Here is a 13,519-nt window from a genome sequence, read left to right on the forward strand (position 1 = left end):
CAAACGTGATTTTGGACAGACATGCCGCCCGATACACACTCTCCATTCTCTAACGGATGTGTACCGATGTTTGTCCATCGGCAGCCAAAAAAATAATAATAGCACGTTGGTCCTGTTTGCAGGCATTAGGTAATAACATCGCCGTAGTTCACTTTTCCGCATTTACCGCATGCACGTCGGGAAGACACAGATGCTATACTAGTCGATGGTTACGTAGCCACATGGGCGTCACTATGCATTGCACATACGTTGCTGAAACGCTCTCAACAGGTAACTTTTGAGTTGTCCTTTACACGGGGTGTCCCAGGAATATTGCAACAAACGTCGAAGGTGCGTTGAGGAACAAATTGAGGTTAGCCCGCGTACCCGGAAACGTTATCCAACGACTCTACAGAACATCGAAGTGATATTCACCGACGCCTCCTTTAGGCCAACCCTTATTACGCTGAAGCACCGACGCTGTTTATTATTCAGTGATCGCTACTCACTGCCATGATTGTCAGTGGAGGACATGGTGCTAATTGCTGCGTAGAAAGGCCTTCTATGAATACAATGCTCTGTTGCCTCGATGGATGACGGTTTCGAACACATGCAGACTTCATTTTTCTCCTGTACACCGAAACAGATTGGAGATTCTAGAAGGTCGCAGGAAAAAAGTAAGCTAACGATGGAAACCCGTGTCCGAAATCATCATCCACAGTGGCTACAGATATCACATTCATATGAGGAGAGACTTTTCTACACAGCAGCCACTGCGGATAGTGGAATCATTTCAAATGGTTCAAATGGCTCTGCGCACTATGGGACTTAACATCTGAGATCATGAGTCCCGTAGAACTTAGAATTACTTAAAGCTAACTAATCTAAGGACATCACACACATCCATGCCCGAGGCCGGATTCGAACCTGCGGCCGTAGCGGTCGCGAGGTTCCAGACTGAAGCGCCTAGAACCGCTCGGCCACACCGGCTGGCGTGGAATCAGTCTCCATCATTGAAGAACAACATTGCGAGAAGTTCCGGATACGTTCTGACAGCGTACAAAGCCACTACCGCTGTCGAAGGGGTGGTCTAGAGGCAGGCGACATTCTATACCGTCGCTGGGTGACCTCAATTTGTTCCTCAAGGCACTGTTTACAACCCCTCGAAGTTTGTCACAACATTTCTGGGACACCCTATAGATTGCTATAGTAAACTCTACTTTATCATTTTTCCTCAAGCTCAACGATCTCTATGCACCGTGATAATTAATACTTTCCTCTGTAAATGTTGTTTATCCCATCATTTTATGTATTAGTAAAATCTGCCTAAGTTGCACATCGTTTTAACTGTGATTGTGACATTGTCAGCTTACGATATCCTATGAAACCGAAAACTGGTTCGTGATAAAATAAATATTATTTTGAACAGCCTTAGGAGAATGTTTCACTTTTATTTAATATTATTTACTTTGTTTGAGCAGAGTTTGTTTTAATACTGTCTCTCTCTTTTCCATACTTCCAACCTCAAAATTGAAATGGAAAAGGAAACACGAATACGAACTCATGAGGCAGATAAAAATTAGCTTCACGCTCCAGGGCACTGTTTCAGTCGAGCTATGGGGAGTTCTCTACGTACGGGAAGAGCCATTCGAGTAAACGCTTGTCGAAGCAGAGGGTTGCCAGAACAGGAAGGGTGAACAACTACCGGCGGTGCGGAAAGGGTGGGTCAGAGAAGGCGAGGGCGGAAGCTGGCTACAAGAGCTGGGCGCGGGCCGCAGGGGATGAAATCTGCTGCACCCCGGGGCCTGCAAACTGGATTTGGCGCTGGTGCTGCACTGTAGGGCAGGGGCGTGGTCCGTAACGCGGTTTGACAAGGGGGTGGGGGGGGGGGGAGGGAGGAGGGGGGGAGGGAGGGGAGCGAATGTTTGTGCGGCCCCGGGGCACGGCCGCGGCTGGGAATAAAGGCCGGGCGCGCAGTTTTCTCAGAAAACAAGCATTACGCGCGCTGACCGTCTGTGCGCCCCGGTCACGGCGAACGTCGTCGACGCGCAGCGCCTGGGAGTTGCGACTCGACAGGGAACTGCCACGCTGCGTCTCCAGGAAAAAAGGAAACGCGCCTGGTTACATATGATCGGCCGCTGTCGAACTTACTGTGTACAAAAGTACTGGAGATGTCAGTTGGTCAGGGGAACATAAAATACTGACCATTAAAATTGCTACGCCAAGAAGAAATGCATATGATAAACGGGTATTCATCCGACAAATATATTATACTAGAACTGATATGTGATTACATTTTCACACAATTTGGTTGCATAGATCCTGAGACATCAATACCCAGAACAACTACCTCTGGCCGTAATAACGGCATCGATACGCCTGAGCATTAAGTCAAACAGAGCTTGGATGGCGTGTACAGGTACAGCTGCCCATGCAGCTTCAACACGATACCACAGTTCATCAAGAGTAGTGACTGGCGTATTGTGACGAGCCGGTTGCTCGGCCACCATTGACCAGACGTTTTCAATTGCTGAGAGATCTGGAGAATGTGCTGGCCAGGGCAACAGTCGACCATTTTCTGTATCCAGAAGGACCCGTACAGGACCTGAAACATGCAGTCGTGCATTATCTTGCTGAAATGTAGGGTTTCGCAGGGATCGAATGAAGGGTAGAGCCACGGGTCGTAACATCTGAAATGTAACGTCCACTGTTCAAAGTGCCGTCAATGCGAACAAGAGGTGACCGAGACGTGTAACCAATGGCACCCCACACCATCACGCCGGGTGATACGCCAGTATGGTGATGACGAATACACGCGTTCACCGCGTTGTCGCCAAAAACTGATGCGACCATCATGATGCTGTAAACAGAACCTGCATTCATCCGAAAAAATGACGTTTTGCCATTGGTGCATTCAGGTTCGTCGTTGAGTACACCATCGCAGGCGCTCCTGTCTGTGATGCAGCGTCAAGGGTAACCGTAGCCATGGTCTCCGAGCTGATAGTCCGTGCTGCTGCAAACGTCGTCGAACTGTTCGTGCAGATGGTTGTTGTCTTGCAAACGTCTCTCTCTGTTGACTCAGAGATCGAGACGTGGCTGCACCATCCGTTACAGCCATGCGGATAGGATGCCTGTCATCTCGACTGCTAGTGACATGAGGCCGTTGGGATCCAGCACGGCGTTCCGTATTACCCTCCTGAACCCACCGATTCCATATTCTGATAACAGTCATTGGATCTCGACCAACGCGAGCAGCAATGTCGCGATACGATAAACCGCAATCGCGATAGGCTACAATCCGACCTTTATCAAAGTCGGAAACGTGATGGTACGCATTTCTCCTCCTTACACGAGGCATCACAGCAACGTTTCACAAGGCAACGCCGGCCAACTGCTGTTTGTGTATGAGAAATCGATTGGAAACTTTCCTCATGTCAGCACGTTGTAGGTGTCGCCACCGGCGCCAACCTTGTGTGAATGGTCTGAAAAGCTAATCATTTGCATATCACAGCATCTTCTTCTTGTCGGTTACATTTCGCGTCTGTAGCACGTCATCTTCGTGGTGTAGCAATTTTAATGGCCAGTAATGTATTTCGCGTATCGGAACGTGAAGTCACCACTAGGTGTTCGCTAGGACTGCATATCGCTGATCAAGAAACAGAAAGCGAAAACAGAGCGAAGGCAAATTCTTGAGGAACTGGAATTTTGCTCATTACTTTTTACCTTGTCTCATTCAACAGAAGCCAGTACAAGGAAACTTAAAAATTGCATTTTTGTAGACGTTAATTTTAAATACATGTGTGGAGTGAGACAGTGTTGCAGCCTATCACCGGTATGGTTCCGTAAATGGACCAAGCTGTGATAGAAATCAAGTAGACATTTAGAAAGGAAATCAAAGTACATCAGGGAGAAACTAAAACTTTTCGTTTGCCTTGTGACAGTTTGTTTCTCTCGGAAACAGGGAAGGACTTGGGAAAGCAGTTGAACAGAATGAAAAATGTTTTGAAAAGACGATATAAGACGAACACCAAAAAAAAGTAAAACAAGGATAATGTAATACAGTGGAATTAAATGAAGCGTTGCTGAGAGAGTTAGATCAGCAAATGAGAAACTAAAAGTAGTAGATGAGTTTTCCAATTTGAGCAGGAAAATAACTAACGATGGCCAAAATAGAGAAGATTCAGAAGTGACGCACAAGCATTCAATAGGTCTCGCATCAAGGCAGATGCTATTGCATAGCACAAGCAACTCTGAGATTCCCCTTTCCATCAGCAAATGTTGGCACGCTACACATATGAAATGTGCGGCACGTTTCCGGACGTGAGTTCCTATTTAATGGTTCAAATGGCTCTGAGCACTATGGGACTCAACTGCTGTGGTCATAAGTCCCCTAGAACTTAGAACTACTTAAACCTAACTAACCTAAGGACGGCACACAACACCCAGCCATCACGAGGCAGAGAAAATCCCTGACCCCGCCGGGAATCGAACCCGGGAACCCGGGCGTGGGAGTTCCTATTTAAAACATTATGTGTTCACTCCCCTCTGCAAGTTCTAGAAATTTTTAACGGAAACTTCCGAACATCCTGTATCAATTCCAGTTTTCCTGTATTTCTGATAACCACGCAAAAATGGAGCGAAATACCTCATGAGGATACTTGATGCCTTTGTCTCTACATTTGGAGAAGTCTTCCTTTGTTCTAGTTTTACAGTGTGTTTCCGCGATGTAGATTCAATCTTTAATGGGCGGTGAAAAAGAGGAAATGCGTCGCTTTGAGAGGGGAACACTGGCCCAGAAACGATTGATCGAAAGTTGTAAGCGACTATCGGAAAATTACAAATTTACCATTGACGTTACGGCAATGATAAAATTCCAAATGGGGATATTTTTAATAATTTCGTTTACGTTCCCTGGAAAAAAGTTAAGCACCCCGAAGACGTGGTCGGAAATCCATACAACTGTGTAGAAGTATGCACCATCGAAGGATATGGAGAGGATGGCCACCACAGTGGATTAGTCTTGGCCGTGTTTAGTATTGTTACCAGCCCTGGACGGGTATATAAGGGGCGTGAATAGAGACAGATACTGAGTGATTACTGTGAAGGACGCGGAGATGCCGCGTGCTCGTAGTGGCAGCATTATCAGCGCCTGACCGAGTCTGAAAGGAATTAGAATAATATATTAATACCTCCAGCTGCTGACGGGCGTTGATACATATCAACGGGGACAGGTGAAAATGTGTGCCCCGACCGGGACTCGAACCCGGGATCTCCTGCTTACATGGCAAACGCTCTATCCATCTGAGCCACCTAGGGCACAGAGGATAGTCAGTCTGCAGGGACTATCTAGGAAAGCCTCCCGCGAGACCCACATTCTCACCTTGTATGTCCAAACACTACACTCGTAGTGTCCCTACCCAACACACTCATTACTCGTGGAAGACATTCCTACCCAGTCCCGTAAGAGTTCGGGTAATATGTGTGCATCCGCGCAAAAGAAGAAGTTCATGGGCGGTATTGCCAGAACTATATACTTATATGGATATGGTGTCTGTTCTTTCGGACAGAAAGAACAGACACCATATCCATATAAGTATAGAGTCTGAAAGGAGTTTCAGTATGATTCGCCATTTCGCCGGATGTTCGATTTGTGCAGTATCCAGATTTGTGGGGCATTCAGGTGTGACAGTGTGCGGCGGCGCGGTTCCTTTCGTCCAATACCTGCACCTACCTGTGAACTCATAGCGGCTGATCGCCGGTGGGAAAGCCGAGCAGAAACCTCGCGTACTGCAACTCGCACCAGGCTGCATGCAACCTAACTATTCCAAGAATCGGGAAAAGGTCTTAATTCTGAATGAGAGGTGGAAATACTGGCAAAACTTCGGTATATTCTGAACCTCCAGATGTACACGTTCACTGCCAAGCCCGTGCTAATCTCGACACAGCCATGCACAAACCCTTTCATTCACATTAGCACGTTTATGGTAACGTATTTCCCGAAATCTGCTACTAAGCACGGATTGTTCTTAAATGAAAATGCTCGCCATACTGTCAAGTTCATCGGTGTCTAATGCACTCAAGTTTTTAGTCACCGATCTGCTCAATATGGCACGCGGAATTACTGTCTTTTCTCATACACAAAATTACTTAAAAAATCCGTACTTTCTAAAAAAACACACAGGAATAAGTATGCCTTCACTTTAAAACAATTTTGAAACATTTAGCACAACTAAATCGGCAAATTGCAACTTGCTTCCGAGCTCACACTACACACGACCGTACCAATGAAAGGCTGGGCTCCAACTCCCTTAGACTGCTGTAACAATTCTATATCTCCAAGAGAAAAGACGCGCGAAGAATACTTCGTTCTGATTGGTCAGTTTTCTTTAAGACCAATAGAAAAACATTATTCTCTTGCGTCAGATCGCGCTTTTCATGATTAACCAATCAACAAATAACACTTTAGAACTGTACTTTTTCTCGAAATAAGTATTTAACATTTTTCTTATTATTTTGTTTATACTTTACATTATCGTTTATTTTCATCTGCACTCGAATTAGCTTTCCTTTTACCATAAACTTACTTAACAAATTATGATACAAAATTCTCCGTTGTCTGCATTCACACTGTCTTAAAACTTTCTCACACTAGTTCGTGCAGCGTTCATCAGTAGAACAATGATCTACATATTTACTTTGGACCACATACACTCATCATTCAGACTACTAAAAGCATATACAAAACTGTACAAACATAAATAAACAAAAAAGGTATCAAGAAATAAACAGAACAATTCACAAGAACATTCTCTTGACCTGTTTCTTGAATGTCTCTGTACACTATTGGACTCTGGTGGTCAAAATTCTTAACTACATTACAGTTCTTTCTGTTTAGTCCTGTCCGCTGATGTCCTCTAGCAGATAAAAATTAGAACTATATACTCGACTGGGCTCACTTCAAACCATCTGTCACTGTGCACGCATGAGTCACTCTCCCGAAACACAGGCTCCCGACAGGAGCGATATAAGGCGCCACGCCTCAAGTGGTGATGTTGGGCTGCCGCGGAACGTGATGTCAGTCTTACTCGTCGTCCAGGTTCCGGTCGCCAACGTCTGCCCACCGGAAGGGTTGATCGCTACACTGTGCACCATGCACTTAGTAACCCCGTCACATCTGCGCGTCCCATCCGAGAACAAGTAATGGACTCCCTGCAACGTTTTGCGTCATCCCACACCGTTATTCGGTGAGTAGCAACAGCCGGACTAGAGAATTACCGCCTGCCGTTAACATCACAACACAAACGACGGCGTGCAGAACGGTGACATGACCAGGAAACACGGACTGCTGTCGAATAGAGTCGCTTTGAGTTCAGCGATGAGTCGAAGTTCTACGCCACCCCGCGCGGTTGTCGTCGGCTAGCATGGCGACGACGTGGGGGGGGGGGGGGGGATAGGTCCCCTTTTTCCACTGTTTTGGAGAGTGGAGAGGATCAGCGGTGTCACCCCTGGCGTCACTGTGTGCAGAACCATCGGATATGTCTTCAAAAAACAGCTGGTGGGAATTGAGCGAACTAAGATGACACAGTGGTACCCCAGGACGTCCTTCGTCTTCGTGTGTTACCTCTCATGAGACAGTATCATGATGCCATTTTTCAAGAAGGCAATGCTCGTCGACACATGGTACGTGTCTCTATGAATTGCGTGATGTTGAAACCCTTCCGTGGCCAGTAAAATCCCTGCATCAGACCCCGATAGACTTGGATACTACGAAAAACGTTTTCAAAAATAGTCATCGACAGAGGCACAAAACTATAGGCCTACATATCTGACGTAGGTCTGCTGTACAACTTTGGAACATGTTTTATGCTCATGGCATTGTGACATTTCCGGAGATGAGAAATCTCCACAGTAGGAATCAAAATGCGTCCCGAAATCATCATCGTCTGAAAGCCAGCTAGCTCTGTTCGCCCATAGCAGTAGATACAGGCTCACAGATAGATTCCGTGTTCCTTGACTTCCCGAAGGCGTTTGATACCGTTCTTCACTGCTGCCTAATGACGCAAATATGAGCCTACGGAATATGAGGCCAACTGCATTACTGGACTGAAGAGTTTCTAGCAAACAGAACACAGCATGTCGTTATCAACGGAGAGATATCTTCAGACGTAAACATAACTTCGGATGTATCGCGTGATTCACGTAATATTTACCGTGATACGCCAGTATACCGATGACGAATACACGGATGTGCGTTCACCGCGATGTCGCCAAACACGGATGCGACCATCATGATGCTGAAAACAGAATCTGGATTCATTCGAAAAAATGACGTTTTGCCATTCGTGCACACTGGTTCGTCCTTGAGTACACCATCGCAGGCGCTCCTGTCTGTGATGCAGCGTCAAGGATAACCATGGTCTCCGAGATGATAGTCCATGCTGCCCCAAACGTCGTCGAACTGTTCGTGCAGATGGTTGTTGTCTAGCAAACGCATCTGTTGACTCAGGGATCGAGACGTGGCTGCACGATTCGTTACAGCCATGCGGATAAGATGCCTGTCATCTCGACTGCTAGTCGCCTGGGCCTTGAGTCAAACAGAGCTTGGATGGCGTGTACAGGTACAGCTGCCGATGCAGCTTCAACACGATACCACAGTTCATCTAGAATAGTGAGTGGCGTATTGTGACGAGCCAGTTGCTCGGCCACCATTGACCAGACGTTTTCAGTTGGTGAGAGATCTGGAGAAAGTGGTGGCCAGGGCAGCAGTCGAACATTTTCTGTACGTAGAAAGGCCCGTACAGGACCTGCAACATGCGGTTGTTTATTATCCTGCTGAAATGTAGGGTTTCGCAGGGATCGAATGAAGGGTAGAGCCCCGGGTCGTAACACATCTGAAATGTAACGTCCACTGTTCAAAGTGCCGTCAATGCGAACAAGAGGTGACCGAGACTGTAACTAATGGCACCCCACACCATCACGCCGGGTGATACACCAGTAGGGCGATAACGAATACACGCTTCCAATGTGCGTTCACCACGATGTCGCCACACACGAATGCGACCATCATGATACTGTAAACACAACCTGGATTCATCCGAAAAAATGACATTTTGCCATTCGTGCTCCTAGGTTCGTCGTTGAGTACACCATATCAGGCGCTCCTGTCTGTGATGCAGATTCAAGGGTAACCGCAGCCATGGTCTCCGAGCTGGTAGTCCATACTGCTGCAAACGTCGTCGAACTGTTCGTGCAGATGGTTGTTGTCTTGCAAACGGCCCCTTCTGTTGACTCAGGGATCGAGACGTGGCTGCACCATCCGTTACAGCCATGCGGATAAGATACTTGTCATCTCGACTGCTAGTGATACGAGGCCGTTGGGATCCAGCACAGCATTCCGTATTACCCTCCAGAATCCACCGATTCCATATTCTGCTTACAGTCATTAGATCTCGACCAACGCGAGCAGCAGTGTCGCGATACGATAATCCTCAATCGTGATAGGCTACAATCCGACCTTTATCAAAGTCGGAAACGTGATGGTACTCATTTCTCCTCCTTACACGAGGCATCACAACAACGTTTCACCAGCCAACGCCGGTCAACTGCTGTTTGTGTATGAGAAATCGGTTGGAAACTTTCCTCGTGTCGGCACGTTGTAAGTGTCACCACCGGCGCTAACCTTGTGTGAATGCTCTGAAATGTTAATCATTAGCATATCACAGCATCTTCTTCCTGTCGTTTAATTTTGGCGTCTGTAGTACGTCATCTTCGTGGTGTAGCAACTTTAATAGTCAGTAGTGTAGCTTCACAATGAGGGTACGACAAATTCTACAGGAGTTGGCCCGCGACAAACACATGCTTAAACATAAATGTAGATGCTAGAAAAGCCTGCAAGTGGCACTGTTGTGTTTGACCATGAACGGCAGCTGTATAATTTCCTCAGTACGTTGCACGTTTAAGTCGTGGTCACAACTGTGTTTTGTTTAGTTGTGGGAGTGAAGTGGATTCGGACGTGGGCAAATTGTTGTTGCTCTTACAGTTATTACTTCTGTAACCAAGAAGTCGAAGTATATGGTGTTTCAAGAGGCATACGGGGAAAGCGGAAAATCATCAGCTACTAAGTCACAAAGCAAACGGAAGTGTCTGTTGAGTAATTGTGTTATAAGGTCATTGAAGAGGAGTGTGACGAAGAATAAAAGAGCTACAGGTGCAAAAGTCACTACTGAACTCAATATAGCACTCTCGATCCATGTCAGCACCAAAGAGACACGAAGGGACCTTTATAAGATGGGAATTGCACGGCGATCTGTAAGTCGAAAACCGCATATCTGTGATTCAAACACCCGTAACAGAATAACATGGTGCCCAAGCCATAAAACCTGGACTTTGGAGCAATGCAGAGAAGTCCTTTGGGTCGGCTGGAGTGCCCCAGCGGTTAAAGGCGCTACAGTCTGGAACCGCACGACCACTACGGTCGCAGGTTCGAATCCTGCCTCGGGCATGGATGTGTGTGATGTCCTTAGGTTAGTTTAGTTTAAGTAGTTCTAAGTTCTAGGGGTCTTATGACCACAGCAGTTGCGTCCCATAGTGCTCAGAGCCATTTGAACCATTTGAAGTCCTTTGGTCGGATGAATCTTGCTTCAAACTGTTTCCAATTTGTGGCCGAGTTTCCTTCCAAAGAGTGAAATATGGCGGAGGTTCGGTGCTAATTTGGGCAGCCATATCGTGGTATTCTGTGATGTCCATGTTTACTCTGCAAGATCACATTACTGCCAAGGATTATGTGACCATTCTGGCTGATTAGGTCCATCCCCTGGTACGGTGTTTGCTCCCCAATGGTGATTCTGTGTTGCAAGACGACAGGGCCCGTGTTCAGATACCTCGAATCGTACACGACTTGTTTTGCGAGCACGAGAGTGAATTTTTGTACCTCCGCCGGCCAACATGGTCACCAGACAACCACATTGTACTCTGCTTGGAGTGAAGTGGGCGTGGTCGCTATCCACCTCCATCGCCGTTACCTGGACTTACCTCTATTTTGCAGGAAGAATAAGATTGCCTTCATTGCCACACAGGACGTGTATTTGTCCATTCCGAGACGACTGAAAGCTGTTTCAGATACCAACGGGTTTCGTACACCGTATTAGACATGGTAATGTGTTGTGTTTTTGGTGTTTGCATATTTCTCTCCACCCCTTGTATATGTTACTCACAAGAGTATCTGCGCGAAACAAAGAATGTCAACCAGTGGGGGCGAGTTATGTTGGTATCAGCAATGAACCCACGACCTGATTATGTAGAGCGGCAGGTAAATTGCTGTTAGAGCATCGATGAAGCGAGCGCTGTCTGGAATGTCGAATTATTTGTACCCGTGGCAGAATTTCATTACCGTGTCATCTGCGGGAACATTTCGCTGTAATTGCACGCACGGACGCACGTCGAAGCATCCCGCTATCGAGCTGCTGCGCCTGAAGAGATTCAGCTGAAAACACTACCAGGAGATATCCGTAATAGAAGTATGTGAAAAACGCGTATGGAAACAGCGGACCAAAAAAACGGATTGAAGTATCGCGTTCACGTAACAAGTAATTATTCCCCGCTGTTGTTTGCTGCAAGGCTAAACAATTTATTTCAGAACTGAACCGCTAAATTACTTTTCCGATTTTGTTTGTTCATTTTTTTTCCTTTACTGCAAAGGGTTTTTCGTGGAACATGTACGCGACGATAAAGCAGTTGATATTTACGGGCAGGAATCATTGTCACGATAGATTCTAGCCACTTATGGCAACTGTCCCTACTGACTACAATAACTACTGAATACGACGTAATTATCCATTTGGAGACAACTGATTGAGGAGCTATACTTTCTTCTTATTTAATCGTAGCTGGTGACAATCCTTACAGTGACCTGTTTTGGCTGTTGCTGTAGCTGAAGATCACAGCTGAATCAGGGCGCTCTAAAAACAGGTGGAGTTACGCTTGTGAATCTTCAAGTATTTGCAGCAAGTGAGTTTTGATAGTCTGGTAATTAATCCTGAAGCGTCAAAACTCTTTGTGTTTCCATACATATATTGTCATCTGGCAAGCCGTTTTTTTGTACTGCGTTGCCAAACGCTATTACTACTGTTACATGTTTCTGACTTCGAGGTCAGTTGCCTTCAGGTCTTTATAGCGCTCTCAATTGAAGAAACTATCTCATGTATGAACGACAGTGAGCGAAAAACGAATCTAACAGCTTACCGGACGCCGAATATCTCAAATGGGATAAAATTAAGGCATCGCACGTTAAGGACAAAATTCATTGCACAGAGAAAAATAAATTTCTGCTATGGTCACTGACGTTGTCGATTCTGATTGTTAGTTTATGTCACTCAACGGTGCGTATATGAGTGCCCATATTCAAAGCTATGAGATGAAAGTGGTTAAACTGTTTAAAGAGATACTACATTGCCGCCTTTTTTCAGTGTCAGAGTACTTTATCGACTGGGGTACGAAGTTTTTTCGGAATCGGACATTTGTTGGATGTTGTCATGTGGCCAGTGCGAATTTGTCGAGTAGTACGCGGGTGCGTTTTCGGAGAGTCAAAGGGTAGCAACCAAAGGACAGGTACGTAATCTGAAGCGAGCGGAGGTAGAGAGAATCTTTATGTGAAAAAAAGTCATTTCTGAATACACTGATTACTAAAAATCAGATAAAATATCGACTGAAGTTGAGAAGGGGAGATGAGATAAAAAGAAACATATCAATAAAGAATTAAAGGAAAACAACAATAATAAGTAGCTACGCAGGAAGTTGCGTCGGATGTGTCTCAGTTGTTTTACATTAACAATCGTGTGCGCGTTGTAAGAAATGATGATAGTCTTAAACGATGTTTAATTTATGATTGAGTGAATTTTAATGGCGAATATTCCACAGTGTCACCAATCAGAGCAAAAGTAGTTTAATATAGGCAGTGACTGCAGGCTGGAGTATTGTGAGATTGAAACCATTATCTAATAAATAGTGACTTTAATTACAGAAGTCTTACAGCAATACCACAGGAATACAGTATTGCACAACCCGTGTTTCTCTTTCCTCTAGGAGAGAGACTTCGTCTCCTCTCCTGGTCTCTCCCGCCTCACCTTCCTCAGAGGGATAGCTCTACCTGTTACGGATCACATGTGAGACTAATTTATTGGATCGAAGCACACAGAAATTTATTGCTGCAATAGACCATGTGGGAAATTACGGCCTCTCCTACAGCGTAAGCGGAACAAGAACATCAGCTCATCCAAGTGGGATGTGTTTGCACTGTCAACACGAGGCTGTGCTCGCCGTTTGAACAATCTGAAGACTTGGCTGCGAACAGAAGAAAGGGCTGTTAGTCTCCCTTTGGAATTACTGTTCCAAATTTCCGATTAATTTTTCTAACCATTGTGGAGTTTTACTTCTAGTTTTTTTGTGGGTCATCGGTCTTATGACTGGGAAAGCTCTCCTGTGGCTTCTTCATCTCAGACTTGAACCCAACGTCCTCAATTATTTGTTGGATACATTCCAGTCT

General features: G+C 45.8%; 1 non-coding gene across 1 annotated transcript; it reads right to left on the reverse strand.

Moving 5' to 3' along the window:
* Positions 1–5,221: 5,221 nt before the first annotated feature.
* Positions 5,222–5,296, reverse strand: Trnat-ugu. Its single transcript has one exon. It is a non-coding gene; the product is annotated as a tRNA-Thr (tRNA).
* Between the last annotated feature and the right edge of the window lie 8,223 nt (positions 5,297–13,519).

Source organism: Schistocerca americana, chromosome 1 (genome assembly GCF_021461395.2).
Source record: "Schistocerca americana isolate TAMUIC-IGC-003095 chromosome 1, iqSchAmer2.1, whole genome shotgun sequence".
NCBI classification, from domain to species: Eukaryota; Metazoa; Arthropoda; class Insecta; order Orthoptera; family Acrididae; genus Schistocerca; species Schistocerca americana.